At 35.0% G+C, this 15,927-nt stretch overlaps 1 long non-coding RNA gene across 1 annotated transcript; it reads right to left on the bottom strand.

Moving 5' to 3' along the window:
- Positions 1-1,040: 1,040 nt before the first annotated feature.
- Positions 1,041-4,052, bottom strand: LOC114272574 (uncharacterized). Its single transcript, XR_003632774.2, has 3 exons — positions 3,910-4,052; positions 1,962-2,060; positions 1,041-1,870 (listed from the first exon to the last, which is right to left on the bottom strand). It is a non-coding gene; the product is annotated as an uncharacterized LOC114272574 (long non-coding RNA).
- Between the last annotated feature and the right edge of the window lie 11,875 nt (positions 4,053-15,927).

Below are 15,927 nucleotides of genomic sequence, written 5' to 3'. Positions count from 1 at the left end.
CAAAATCTCTCCTTACAAGTCAACAAAGCCTAATAATTTTGCCCAAGCCGCTGACCAAGCCAAATCCAACAATCACTAACTATAACTCCTATAATGAGAAAGAAATAAATTAACCACCAAGGATATTAAAAATTAAGGTCTAATTTGTTACCAAATCAATTCTAAGATTTTTATTTTTGAAATTTCTCTAAAAACAAATATATTCATATCTTAGCCACCCCAGTTCTGTCCCTGATATGGTAGAAAACAAGCTAGTCTAGACACAATGAGTTTTTAGTAGGTTGGTTGGAGGTTAAAACCGCATTTTTTTAAAAATATTCAAAATTTGTAATTTTAAATTTCAAAATTCACTCATAATGATGTAATGATAAAGTTAAGCTTTATATTATTAAGTGTATAACAAATCAAAAATTAACACATATCATATCACATCATTAATAGTCAAATTATGAAATTTTTTTCCTAGTTCCAAACATTTTCCCTTTCTTTTTTTTTTTTTTTTTTATACCGGAAATCCTAAACTCTTGCAATGTTCAGTAGTTAGCTCTCCTATTTGCAACAGCTCCGTCCACTGTCAAATGTTTTCCTAGTTCTAGTTTGTCCATAGACAAATTATGCATACACATTGCATCCAATCCAACTAACATTGGGAATATATATATATATATATATTGTGATCCAACTCACCATCTTTCCCCTTTCCCTTCCCCCTCCCCTTCTTCTTTATTGTTGTATTTCCTTATTCGGTCTTCATCAATAAAGCTTCCTTTTCTTCGCTGATAAAAAAAAAAAGGTATGTTTTTTGTTCAAAAGATCATGTTTAGTACCTAATACCAAAAAAAGCAAACAACAAAATCATTAAAACCGTCCTAAAGAAGAGGAGGAAGAACAAGATATACACAAGTCAATTACAGGCCAAAGACTAAAGTCCTGAAGAGCACTGAAAACATCATCACAGCCATGAAAAGAATCAGCCGTGATGCATTTCACTTCATAGCATAAAGTCGCATGTTCCTTCAAACTTTTGAAATAGAAGAAAATTAGAAACACCTATCAGCACCCAAATTCATCATTAAAATGACTGCTTAAAGGTACAGATTTGAAAATTTTTACCTCGACTTTGTTGCTCAATGGAAAGAGCCTACTGTTCATCAGAACAATCGAATTGCTCATCACCATTCTCTCTCTCTCTCTCTCTCTCTCTCTCTCTCTCTCTCTCTCTCTCTCTCTCTCTCTATATATATATATATATATATATGTATATGAAAAAAAGACTTTTGCATCAACAGCACTACCACAGGTTTCTATTCCTTTTGCCCAGCTTTTCGAAAAATGTTTGACTTGTATGTGTTAAACATATACCTACTGTTCATCCTTCACTAACAATAAAAATTTAGTGGCTAATCAAGCTTAACATGAAATAAGAAACTCAATAAGTATTCATCCAGATCTTCTGTAGTGCATTGTCTGTAGTGCCTTAACGCGATGTCATTTTGGAGATATGGAAGGGAAGGAGAGGGAAGAAAATGGGGAAAACCACAGAAGCACTACATACAATGCACTAGAGGATCCAGATTCAAACTTTTTAGAGTTGATTTTGGCATGCATATATATTTTGGAAAAGGAACTTAAAAAACATGGAGTTATGAAAGTAGCTTAGCTAAAAACAAACTCCAAGCTATGGGTAGGTAAAAGTCACCTGCTACTGCATATGCAAAGAAACAAAAAGAGAAATCAACCCACTTCAGCAAGCAAATCTATGACAACGAGAGAGAGCACGCTTGTAAACAGTCATGCTCGATGCATGAATGCAGACTAGCGTGCTCTCTCTCGTTGTCAAGCAATGGTATGCCAATGTTTTGGTGATTATCTGCAACAAAGATTAAAAAAATCATCAGTAAGAAACAACTTAAGAATGATCAAATTGAACAACTTAATTGATTGCTGGTTTTTTTTCTTACCAAAAATATGATACAATGAAAAGAATTCTACTCCTATAACAGAACTCTGAATATTCCTCCCCTCCTCCTTTGTCTTGGCGGATAAGGGGGTCCAACCACCTGCAAGTTTATAGATGAGTATTTTAAATTCGAAATGCAGAGATGGATCATCAACAATCTAGTTCTGCCTATGACAAGAACATGGGAAAAAAAAAGAAGAAATTAAGACTGCATTTGGATCTTAAATTTGTGAAAAGTGTACGAGTTATAGGTTAAATTTGTTCACATTTCCTTTTTCATTTCTTTTTCCTCCATAAATCATGGTTCTAAGCACGGTATGGGATAACGTGATAACATCGATCGCGGAATATCGGCATCAATAGTATTGGCCGGTACGTATCATGCATCGAGCGTTGTGGCCGTGAAATTTTTTAACCATTTTTACAGGAGTATCAGCCTGTCACGATGAGTATCGGTCCATCGGGATGAGTATTAGTTCGTCACGACTTGTGTAATAACTTGAAAAAGGGTTACAACCCATTATGTAACGGAACCATCGGGATGAGTATTAGTTCGTCACGACTTGTGTAATAACTTGAAAAAGGGTTACAACCCATTATGTAACGGAACCAGGCGATACGGCTGCAATTTTCGTTCATACCGCAATACCGGTGGTTATCCGTAACGGGACCTGATTTTTCTGATATGAACCGGCCAATATGCTACGTACCAGCCTTTTTTTGAATATGCCATAAATCTAATTAAAAGAAAACACTGAATTTCAACATAAAAAGAAGCAAGAAATTAACCGTTGATTCCAAGAAATCAATAGAGAGAAACTTTGAGGACAATTATAGAATCATACAAGAAAAGCAACAAGCTAAGTCATATGTTATGCTACGATCATGACTATGAAAACTTACCCATTTAAGGCCTATTTTGAAATTAGGCCATCCAACTTTTCCTTAGTGCCAAAACTTTAATTTTTTTTCTTTAATTTTTTTTTTCCTTTTTAGCGCAGGGGCTGTTGGTTGATTCCACTTTTCACTCCAGATTTAAAGAAAATACAGCCAACCTCAAAGTTTTAGAATAACTACAATGGCTTTCTTTTTGGTAAGAGAAAAGATTGTAAAATACAAAAATAAATAAAATAAAATATATATTTAAATATTAAGAAAATGAGATTTTCCAACGATGAATTTCCAACGGAAAAAATACCAAGTGCTATGTCAATCAAAAGCTCACGCAAGCTCAATGTAATTATGTCATACTTACAAAACTTACAGTATTTTCTTAAATTTTAGGGTTGGTCAATGTAATTTACCTTTTTTTCTTTTCTTCCTCTTATCAGTTTTGCAGTCTAATTCAGCTTAAGATCTAATGAGCATAGCCAAAGAAATCTAGGAAATGACCCAGAATTTGAAATCCAAAATCGTTCACCACAACAAGAAGATTGAATCTCCACCTTAGATTGAAATTCTGAATTACATATAGTTTTTGTGTCTAAAATAATTTCAATAGGATGCAACGTGATATATATGTATATATATATTAGTAAACCCAATCTGAAACACACACAAGACATCAGAGCAATTGGAGTCAACTACAAATACAAACTGAAAACCTTTTAAAAAAATAATAAATTAAAGAAAATCAATAAATAAAGACCACTTCTAGTGTAGAAAACACTGAATACAAAGTTCCAAACAACCACAGATAAAAACCCTAACACAGAGAGAGGGAGAGAGAGAGAGAGAAAAGAAAACAAAAGAAAGGTTCAACTCAACTCAACCAAACATCACTCAAAAAAATAATGAAAAAAGGAAATTAACACAATCATAAGAATGTTAATGAAAGAAGAAAAAAAGACTTTGGTTCAAAAGCTCTGTAGAAAACCAAGAATCAAGTGAAATAAAGAGGTGGAGAAAGAAATCGGAAACGCATAGTAGAAGAAGAGAAAAGTATTTACCTTTTTTGTTTCTCATGAAGATAAGAAGAATTCCATGGTGTATCCATTGTATAGAGAGAGAGAGAGAGAGAGAGAGAGAGAGAGATGGTGATGCTGGTAGTACAATAATTTGCAATTCTAAGGGGCGGCCTAGAAACTTGGAGAAAGATCATGATTGACTTAATACGAAGCCCCAAAAACCAATTTTCACACCTTTTGCATTTCATACCCCTCAATTTATCCATTTAAATAGTTGTGAATTTCAATTCAACGAATTTAAAATTAAATGGATTGAAAAATAATTAAATAAGATAAGTTGAGATGGATGATGATGATGATATATATATATATATAGTGGATAATGTTATATATATTAATTGATGTATTAATTAGTATATTAATAGATTATGTGACATAATTTTAGAAGTTTAGGATATTTGTAATTTGTATAATAGGTGGGTCAGTAATAATGACATAACACTAATTGATACACTAGTGTGTATATTAATTAATGCATGTTGTACCACTGATATATATTTCAGTAGGATCTTTATAACTAAAAAATGGATCTTTTAGAACATTATTATTCATAGGGTTAGGGTTGCAAATGAGTTGAATTAAACCGATTCGAGTTTTAATATATTTGGGTTTATTTATTAAAATTTTAATGAGTTCGAACTTGAACTTGATTTTAATGAAAATTTAACGAACCGAACTCGAACAATTGATTTAAGCTTGACTCGAATTTGAACATGTTCACTAGTCTTAACGAGATAAATAAATTATAAATTCATATTTGCGTATGAAACTAAAGTTAAAATTAAAATTTTAATTTTACAATTATATATACAATAAAAAAAAGTTAACTCCGTACCAAAATAATGATATATACTACTATTATTATATAAATGTATTATCTATAGTTAATTAATTTTTTTTTTAGGTACATCGGAAATAATAGTTAGCTATTATGTACATATAAATAAATTTAGCTATTACTTACATTTATATTATTTAAATATATAAATAACATATTTATGTTATTTTTTGTACATATTTTTATATTATTTAATATATAAATAATATATTTATTCTATTTATTAAATAAATATTAAACGAGATAATTAACGAGTCGAACTAATGAACCGAATTTTAACATGTTTGAACTTATTTATTAAGATTTTAAAGAATTCGAACGAGTTTTTATCCAGTTGAACTCGAGTTTGTTCACAATTACTATTCATTTGTAACCCTACTATTGAAAGGGACACATTAGACTGTTTTAGTTATTTTGCCTAATCTTGCCATAAAATAGACCTCTATCAAGATAGGCATCACTGTAAGTATTTTGATTCATCTTTTGTTACTAACTATATTTACAGACTAAGCAAACCATTGATTATGGGGCCAACAATCACCTTATGGACTCACTGCCATGTATGGTTATGGTATCAGTGCTTGACAATTCATCCCGTTGGTATTTATGGGGTAGCCCCTCATGCTCATCTACCACTTAGTGAGGCCGACTTTGCGCTACCAAGCATATAAAAAAATAAATTTGTGCTTTCGCCACTACTTATGAATTTTGATGAGATGATAAACGTTTGATCCTAATAATAAATAATATAATCGTTTGGAGGGTTGTCCTTTCTTTTTTATTTTTATTGTTGATTTGTGTAATGTTTTTTACCAATAATAGAATGGAGTGGAACGGCTATATTTTTGGGGAAAGAAACAGCAACCCTCTAAATGGTTACATTATTTATTGTTAGGATCAAACGTTTATTATATCAACTCATAAATAATGATAAAGGCGTAACTTTATTTTCCTATATGCTTGACAACATAAAGCCCCGCTCTAAGTGATAGGTGGGCATGGGGGTTGTGCCATAAATGCCAACGGAATGGACTGCCCATACCTGACAGCAAGTCCACAAAATGATCATTGACCCCATAACCAAGACAAACCAATTTCAAGATTGAAAAATATTGTTGGAGTATACACTACACAAAATAATTATGCAAAATACAATATATATATATATATATATATATTGTACATTCCACAGATTATTTTTCTACATTCCACAGATCAACATATTCTTCAAAATAATTTTATATGATGTTAAATTATAACATGGTTAATTAAATGAGTTTGATAATATATTTAATGATTAAATTATTACTTTTAAATTTATTTTACAATTAAATTTATATTGAAACTAAACCTATATAAAAAAAATTTAGGAGAAATTAAAAACAAAAAAACAAGGTTTGACCCTTGAATTAAAATAAATTATAATTTTTATTTTGTCAATTTAAACTCTAATTTTTTTTTTCAATCTAAACCATTCACCTATTTCCATTAAATAAATCAATAAAAAAATAGATATTAAACTTAATATAAGTGTAAATAAAATGTCTAAAAATTTTTTTTTATTGAGTTTAATAACTAAAATATCATTTTTTTATTAGTTTTACTAAATGAAAATAGGCAGAGAATTTATATTGAAAATAAATCAAAAGATTACAGCTTAAATTTATTAAAATTAAAAAATTAATATTTATTTTGTTATAAGAATCAAATTCGAAGGTTTATTTTATAAATTTTCTGAAAATTTATCTTAAAAAGTTGAATAGAGGGTATGTTTATGTAACATAAAAAATATAACTTATGTATGACAATTACATAACATAGTAAAATAATAAAGGAATTAAATTTTTTTTTTTTTTAAAAAAAAAAAAGGGATTACAGTTGGATGGAGTTAAAAAAAGAGAGTACAAATTAAGTTTATTTAAGGGCAAATTAAATTGTTAGTCTTTGTATTTTGTCTTTTATGTTATTTTGGTCCTTATAATTTTAATTAGATTATTTTTTTACTTTATCTTAAATTGATCAAATTGATTTTAATTGTTAACATTTTTTTGTGGCAAATGTACAACTAAGTGGCATGTGTGATATTTTTTGGACTAAAATTATAAATTTGATCAATTTAATGACTTTACCTTAACCAATTCAACGAAATTTTTCTGTCAAAAGTCCCAACGACATTATCAATTGGAGCAGATTGATGCAAAATCATTGATCAAAAAAGAATTGATGAAAAATCTAAAATTAACTGTCAGAATTGAGCCTATTGAAATTATAGGAACTAAAATGACATAAACGACAAAATATAGGAACTGCTAGTATAATTTTCTCTTTATTTAATGTGTAGTTTTTTTTTCACTATATATTTTTTATGCTACAAGAATGCAAACTCAATGTTTGAACTATTTCTAACTTGTAAGTCTCCACCTATTTGTATTGATTTAGAGAGAGAAAGAGAGGCGCAAAAATGATGGTTGATCTACTACAGGTGTTGATTTCTGACCTTATAACCAAACAGATCTCTCTGTCAAGATCTAGATAACTTAGCTAGAGAGCACACAGAAGAATAGATTAAGTCAAACATCTGAATACAAGAAGATAAGAAATACCGCGGTGGCTTATCCACCCGAGGACACTCTAACGATCAAGTTAGTAAATTATCTCTCAAAAATATCAAACAAGTGAACAATTCACAAGAAAAAGCATATCTTAGACCCAAATAGGTGCGTTATTTTTATAGTCACCAGTGCCCTCATCCCTTATAAGTCTCACTTCATAGGACTCAAGCGTAGCATTTATTTCAGACTCTTAGTTAGATAAGAATGATCCCATTAAAGAGCCTTATCTCTATCTGAACTAAGCGCCTCAACTTATTTAGGACTTTTGTTCTCTATCTGAATGTCTCGAATTTTGATAATACCACACCATATATCAACAATATCACAACAATCTCTGCAACATGGCTAGTCAACGTGGCATCTCAGCTAATCATCTCGGCCACGTGGACAACCCTAAAAAATATGTCCCCACAACTGCCCTAGGTTTCTATTACCTCGGTAACCTGAGGTAATGAAACCTACATCGTCTGATCTTCCAACATGTTGACTAAACAACAGGCTAGAGATACTCCTCTAACTGAGATCATGACTTGTCGTTGTCAAGAAATAAGGACTCAAGTGTCCAGTTATCAAGGATCAAGAACTAACATGTCTCATGTTACCCAAATTCAACATCTCCACCGAGATCACATTGCTTACCGGGATTAAGACCCACTATGTCAAGAATTCCAAGAATCCAAGATGCGTGTGAGCTGTCACACCATAACTGCCTCAACCATTTCCCCACGTGTCATCACCAAATTGGAGCATACCCTCTACACAACAAACGCGTCGTTTCACATCTATGTCACGTCAATTCTATCCCATGCCGCTTGACGTCAGCATGGACACGTCTCTCTAGGCGGTTAAATCATTGCCTTTGTTGCCCTTTCGAATTCTATCAAAAGTTTTTCTCACTTTTTTCATCTCTTTATTCGGTAATCACAACGCTCTCATACTCACTCTCTCTAAATCGCCATTGACATCCGTTCGAGCTTCCTGCAACTGCTCCTATTTATCATCTCTAGGGACCAAAAACCACCATTCTGTTCCGATCAACTGAGGCATCTCATCTTGGCGAACCAAATTCCGGCATTCGTTTCTCTGATTTCATTTTGTAAGTTTTTCATCCTTGCACCTTCTCTATTTCAATTCCTAAAAATCTCTTCATGTCCTTAAATATATATACTCCATGCGTTTCTGGTTTCCTTTAATATCCTGAACACCACACACTAAAGGTTCTGAAAAGCGATTGCGGTGGCCGTAACGGTGGCGGTGGCGCGGTTGCGGTTGCGGTAATCGAAATCGTGAATTTTTTTATTTTTCGCACAATTTGAAAAAAACTTACCGATACGCACATTTTTTTTTCCATGATCATATTTATTGGGTTTTGGGTTTTAAAATAAATATTGATCAATTTTTATAAATTTTTAAGTTTGATCCAATATATTTCATATTTTTAAATCACTATAAACTGAGTTTTTTACATTTTATTTTAACAATTAATGACTTTATATTATACAAAAAATCAATCACTAACTATTATAGATAAGATAAACAATGATAAAAGTAAGAGAATAAATAAAAGCCTAAATATATATATATACATTAATCAAGCCAAATAGATAATGACCACACTTATTATTATTATTATTATTATTATTATTATTATTATTATTATTATTATTATTATTATTATTAAACAATATATAGATAGACACACACAAACAAAATGGTTGTGTGATAGCAGTTGAATTGAATAACATAGGTCTTACAGTTTCAACAAATCAATAATATGTTCTTTATCTTCCCTCTTCTCTCTCTATCTTTCTTCCTCTATTTTCAACTTTTTTTTTTTTTTGTATTTTTTTGAAAGAAGTAATTCAGAACCGTTACGTAACAGTGCGTAACAGGCCGTTACGGCCGTTATAACACCATTATGACCACTATGGCAGCCGCTACGGCTGATATACCTGTAATTCTCAATCACATTGCAAAAGCGGCCGTAACGGGTGGCGGTAACTAAGTGACGGTAACTAAGTGGATGGTTTGCATAGATTTCACAAGCTTAAATAAGGCTTGCCCCGAAGGACTACTTCCCTTTGCCCAAGATAGACCAGCTCGTGGACGCCACTTCAGGACATGGAATGATGAGCTTCCTTGATCCATACAGAGGTTATTACCAGACAGCCATGTACGAACCAGATGAGGAGAAAATGACATTCATCACTCCAAAGGGACTCTACTGCTATAGAGTCATGCCCTTTGGATTGAAGAATGTAAGGGAAACATACTAGAGACTCATAACCAAGATGTTCAAGCATCTAATTAGGAAGATCGTGAAGTCTACATTGACGACATGGTTGTGAAAAACAGGGAACCTTATAATCATCTAGTTAACCTCAATGAGGTGTTTGACATCTTGAAAGCATACTAGCTTTGGCTAAATGCCTTCAAGTGTGCTTTCAGAGAAGGATCTAGTAAGTTTCTAGGGTATCTAGTAACTAGAAGAGGAATTGAAGTAAGCCTTGATCAGATCAAGGCCATCATTGGCCTGAAGAGTTCAATAATAGCAAAAAATGTCCAAATTTTGACTAGCAAGGCAGCGACATTGAACATATTCATAAGCCAGAGTTCAGATAAGTGCAAGCCATTCTTTCAGCTACTAAAGAAGGCCACAGATTTCTTATGGGTAAAAGCATGAGAAGTTACCCTGGCCGACATAAAAATATATTTGATATCCCCACCCATATTGTCAAACCCAATCCTAGAAGAGGAACTATTTCTCTACCTGGAGCTTTCAAACCACGTGATCAGTGTAGTGGTTGTCCAAGAAAAAGACGCAGAGCAGAAGTCAATATATTACATGAGCAAAATATTGGCAAGGGCGAAAATGAGATACTTGCCTCTGGAAAAATTGACACTCGCTTTTGTGATGGCTTTGAAAAGTTAAACCATTACTTCCAAGCTCATAAGATTGTAGTGCTTACGGAGCACCCGCTGAAGTCTCTATTGCAACATGGAGACTTATCAAGAAGAATAACACGATGGGTTGTAGTTCTAGGTCAGTATGACATAGAGTACAAACCAAGGACAACAATCAAAGGTCAAGTTCTGACCGACTTCGTTGTTGAGTATACATCGAGTGTAGGCTTGAAGCCAAGACCCATCAACCTTGGCCTAGGATGCATAGAATAGCCAGAGGAAACACAGCTGGTAGTGCAGAAACCCAAGCCAGTAGGCCCGAAAGAAACCCAAAAGAAAAAACAATAGAAGCCAAAGTCTTATGATATTTACATCGGCGAGTCATTCCACCTTTTTGTCAATGACAGTTCAAAAATACATGGAATGGGGGCAGGAGTAGCACTAGTCTCACCGGATGGACAAGTATTGGAATAGTCCATCAAACTGGGTTCAATGTCTTAAATAACGAAACAAAGTATGAGGCACTGATTGCTGGATTAAAGCTAGTAGTAACAGTTGAAGCAGATGATGTAGTAGTCTATTATGATTCCCAACTCATCATAAACCAAGTAATGAGAGAGTATACTGCCCGAGATGAGAGGATGGTGGCCTATATCAAAGAGGTTATCAAGTTGTTAGCACGGTTCAACAGTTGTCGACTTCAGCAGATCTGTCGAAAAAACAACAGTCATGCGGATGCACTGAAAAACAAAGCATCTGCTATAAAGTCAGACTTGCAGAGAACCATTATGTGGACTACTTGTCGGGCCCAAGCGTTAAGCCCCTGATAACAGAGTATACGACAATGTGCATAAAGTTAGGCCCAAGCTAGATGGAATGCTTTGATCAAATTCATTAGGGATGGCAAGCTGTCGGGAGACAAAAAAAAAAGCACACAAGATCAGACCAAGGTCAGCAAGGTTTTGTTTGTTGGCCGAAGGACATCTTTACAGAAGGCCTTTCACCGAACCATTATTGCGATGTGTGAACCCTTTCTAGGTTGAAAACTTCTTGTACGGGATCTATGAAGGAGTATATGGAAGCCATGTAGGGGGAAAATTTCTTGCCCACGGAGCCATATCACAAGGATACTGATGGCCATACATATAGAAGGACGCAGAAGCCTATGTTAGGAAATGCAAGAAGTGTTAAAATTTGTGCCTTTAATATATCAGCCAACCGGAGACTTGAACCTGGTATCCAGTCCATAGTTATTTGCATAGTGGGGCATGGATTTGATTCAGCAATTGCCCGAGGAATTGGATAGAGGAAATACTTGCTAGTAACTACAGATTACTTCACAAAATGGGTGGAGGCTGAACCTTAAGCCAAAATTCGAGATGTGGACGTAAGAAGTTTCATTTGAAAGAACATTATTACTAGATTCAGGATTCCAATAGCCATTATGGCAGACAATGGTAGCCAATTTGACAACAAATTCATCAAGAATTTTTGCACAAAATACAAGATCAAGAACTACTATTCAACTCCCAAGTTCCTATAAAGTAATGACCAAGCCAAGGCCTCTAAAAAAACCATCTTAGATGGTAAAAGGAAGAGACTGAAAACTGCCAAAGGCAAGTAAGTGGAAGAGTTGCCTAATGTTCTATGGACATATCGTACTATGCCGAGAAGATCAACTAGAAAGTCACCTTTTGTCATGGCATATGGCACTGAGGCCATTATATCACTAGAGATCGGCATTCCTAGAGTCAAAAGTCAAGGAATAAAGAATGAGACAAACAATGCATTTTTAGCCCGAGATCTAGACTTTATCGAAGATAAAAGGGGACGAGCAACAATTCGGATAGAGGCATACTAGCAGAGACTAGCCAGGGCATACAAAAAAAAAAGTGAATCCTAGAGAATTCCAAATTAGGGATCTTGTCCTAAGAAAAGTCATCGGCAACAAGAAAAATCCCACAGAGGGTAAACTTGGCGCAAACTGGAAAGGACCATATAGAATTATCTCAGCTACCAGTAATGGAGCAAATCGACTAGAAGATTGTGATGGTAAGAAGTTGCCCAGGCTTTGGAATACTAGTAATTTGAAATTTTTCTATCATTAGTTTTCTTTATTTTTAGTTATGATATAATCTAAAAGATGTTTAGCCTGTTAGATAAGACAAAAGGAACAAGACGTTTAACTTAGACTTGCTAAGATGATAGAGTTGAACTAAGTTAAAGAGCTATTTCAAAAAGAAACAAGACGAACGAAAAGCCGAGGTAAGTAGTACTCTCGATGCACTAAGGTCAAGCCTTAAGTGTTTTGTTTAGATGAGCTAAACACGATGACTTTGGTCAAGGATTCCTAAGTTAGACTTAGGTAAGATTTAGATGATGTAACCTTAATGTGAACCTAAGCTGTAACTTACGTTCACATTAGGAGGCATAGAGCCGAGATGAGTTGCTCTCTGAATAGAACTGAGATAAGCTACATTTTGGTCTAAGAATTGAAAAGAGTGACACTTGGTGAAATTTTCAAAAGTTTTGTTATTCATGCTTAGATGATATCAAAGATATTGTACTTAAAACAATTCATGAGAAACAAAGTATCAAAGATAGCAAAAGTATACAAGGCATATAAAGGTAGCATAAAGAAGCAAGCATCTAACACTTAGTCAAAAATACACTTGCATTCATGAAAGAACTTGTTTCAACTCATCAAATGACATTTGGGCCTTGCAAAAGCAAAAAAGTGATCAAAAGTAAGATACAGATAGAAAAAAGAAAAAAGTATAACTGAAGAGCAAAAGGAAAAAAAATCCTAAGTATTGGATGCTGGGGTAATGTATCAGTTTGTTCCATTTTGGCCGTTGGCAGTGTGTCGGCTTCGGTGGACAGTGTAACAGCCTGCTCATCTTCGACGCCGACTGTGACTTCTTGGTCTATCTCTTTAGAGTATCCTCGAGGCTCTTATCGACTTAAGAGGTGTCGGCCTTTTTTGAAGAGGTACACTTGGAAACCCCGTCCCCATCCTCTTTAGTCAAGTCCAGGACCTGATCATTTAGAGTTGAGGACTTAGCCCCAACAACAGTAGCGCCTGTGCCTTCGTCTTTCTCTTTTTCCTCTTCCTTCTTGGATTGGACAGAGGAGGGGAGAAAAAGCACATCAAGTTGGTTAATATCTCGAAGAGACGAGTCATCAAGGACTAATAGCTCATTTAGACCAGCAACCCAGCCAAGATAGTAGCCTTTGTTGCAGGCTTGGTTGACTTGCTTCATGTATTGGTCCAAAACGTTAGCCTAACCTTCCTTGTAGGCCTTTTTATCAGTGGCCTTGATCTCTTGTTCCTTTGTAGCCAAGGCTTCAGGCAGCATCCTTTCGGCCTTGGTAGTTTTCTCTTCGGTGACTTTAGTGGCTGCCTTGGCCTTACGCTCTCCAGCCATTGCAGCGTTGATCTTGTCCAACATACTTTTGATTCTAGCCTTGGCCTTGTTGAGTTAGGAGAGGAAGTTAAATGTTTCTTGCGTCTTCTTGGTCAAATCCTTCTTCATCAACTCGGTCTTCACTACGTGGGAGTGGGCATGCTGAATGGCATGCAATGAAATAAATAAATTAGCACTATTTTACTAAGTATGGAAGATTAAATTTAAAAAGGAAAGTCAGAAGTGTTACCATAATCAAATGCCTTATCATCAGAGCAAAATTCCCATATTGATTGCAGTCGCTAGTGGTATCCATGTTAGTGGGCAGAAGAAGGCGCATGGTTAATGCGACTCTAACTTCAACGTCTTTTATCGTACTGTTGCTGACTTTTAAAAGCCTTTCGCTAACTCGAATCTCGGGGAGCCATGCGTCCTCGAGAAGTACGTCCCTCTTACTCCTAAGATCAACTGATCTCGACTTCTTGTTGGTAGGGGCCTCGGTGGATTCAGACGTCTTTTTTTTTTCAGCAACCATCTGAGAGATGGACATGCAGTCCTCAAGGTCTTTTTTATTTGAGGAAGAAGTTACTGTGACCTTGGCCCTTTCCTTGGTCTTTTTTACCCTCTTGGATTTCTGGATAGATTATGGAGAAGGAGTGGATTGAACGGTCACAACGTCGGGGAGACTGGCTAGGAGATTGTCAGCGGTGGCTGGCTTGTGACCCATCTCTTTTAAGGTGGTAGTGACGGTAACTCCAGTGCCGAGTTTGAAGACGGGTAAAGCAAGCGGTGGATTTGGAGGGTTGTACGTCGGAATATCTGTAGCTTAACGCTTTTTTCTGTAAGTCCTCTTTGCTGGAGCATCAGTAGGTCAGCAGCAATGTTGGCATTGAGTAGGTGGAATATGTTGAGATGGGACCGAAGTGGATAGCTGATTTACTAGATCAGAGGTAAAGGCCTGATCTAGGCGAGGAAAAGATGTTACTGATGGTATTGTTACAAATGGTGGAGTTCTACTTCTAAATGAAATGTCAGGCAAAGAAGATATGTATATCAGCACATAGTTGAACAGAATTGGGCATTGCGCTCCTTGATAGAAAGGCCCAAAAGTCGGATAAGGTCCTGTCGCTTGACGTATGTTTTGTGAAAGGACTTGCTTGGCTAAGGAAGTACTTCAAAAATAAGAAAACAAATATGAGAATTTGACTAAGTATGAGAGAGTTATGTTGAAAGTGTGTGATCTAAAGAAACTAAGCGCTTACCCTTGTCCTCTCTAAAGATCCCTCTGCGCAAGGGAAAAAAGCCTAGTTCATTATCTAGTGCAAACTCCCAATTACCCGAGACAATGAAATAGTCTTCTTTAGCACCCTTGTTACCCTTGTTGGAGTTTGGGAAGTCGGTTATCATCTTGTAGGCAGCTAACCGAGATTTGAGGTAGTAGGTAAAGCCACTGGAAGATTTAAGGCTATACATGGTGTAGTAGTACTGGACATCGGGTAGGGTAAGCCTAGCATTATGTCAATGACATAACTTGGCTATGTCGTTGATTATCCTAAATGTGTTTATTGGTATTTGCATGGGGTTAAGGTAGTAGTAGTGCATCATCTCTCTAAAAATGATGTCAAGAGGGAATCTAATTCCATCCTCAATGATTGATACCACGGGAAAGGGCATATTGTTTTCCTCGAATATGATGGACTCGTTCTCACCAGCTAGTCTAATTTGGACATCGACCGAAATGTTAAATTTCTGATGGAAGTACTCTAGTTTGCTAGGGGAGTCTACTCTCTAATTGAACATTCCCATTATCTCGGCTAAATGCTTGGATGCCTAGGGCTTCTGATTTAGGCCCTAGAGTGTTTTGGGTTGAAGGTTCTGGTAATCCTATGGAGATTCTAGAATATAAATGTTTCAGTTTTCCTATCATTCTAGTAAATCCCAATCCTAAATCTAAGATTATGCAAAAGTAATGGAAATGTGCAAAAATTGGATAGGAAATCTAGAAACAGTAAAGAAAATGAAGGTGGATTCAAAACATGAGCAAGGGTAATGGATTAAGACATATAAAATTCAAGAATATAGGTATATCAATATTTCGTGCACAAAAAGTGATGTAGATTCGAGTGCAAGTGCAGTGTGTGCAAGGTTTTAAAAAGCGGCCGCAACCGTTACGTAACGCCATTACGTAACGGTTGTGGCTCATTTTTCTTCTTAAATACTACTGTGTTGGACAACAGGT

This window comes from Camellia sinensis, chromosome 3, assembly GCF_055761805.1.
Source record: "Camellia sinensis isolate YWXY chromosome 3, ASM5576180v1, whole genome shotgun sequence".
Lineage (NCBI taxonomy): Eukaryota > Viridiplantae > Streptophyta > Magnoliopsida > Ericales > Theaceae > Camellia > Camellia sinensis.
This window is presented reverse-complemented; position numbering and strand designations above follow the sequence as displayed.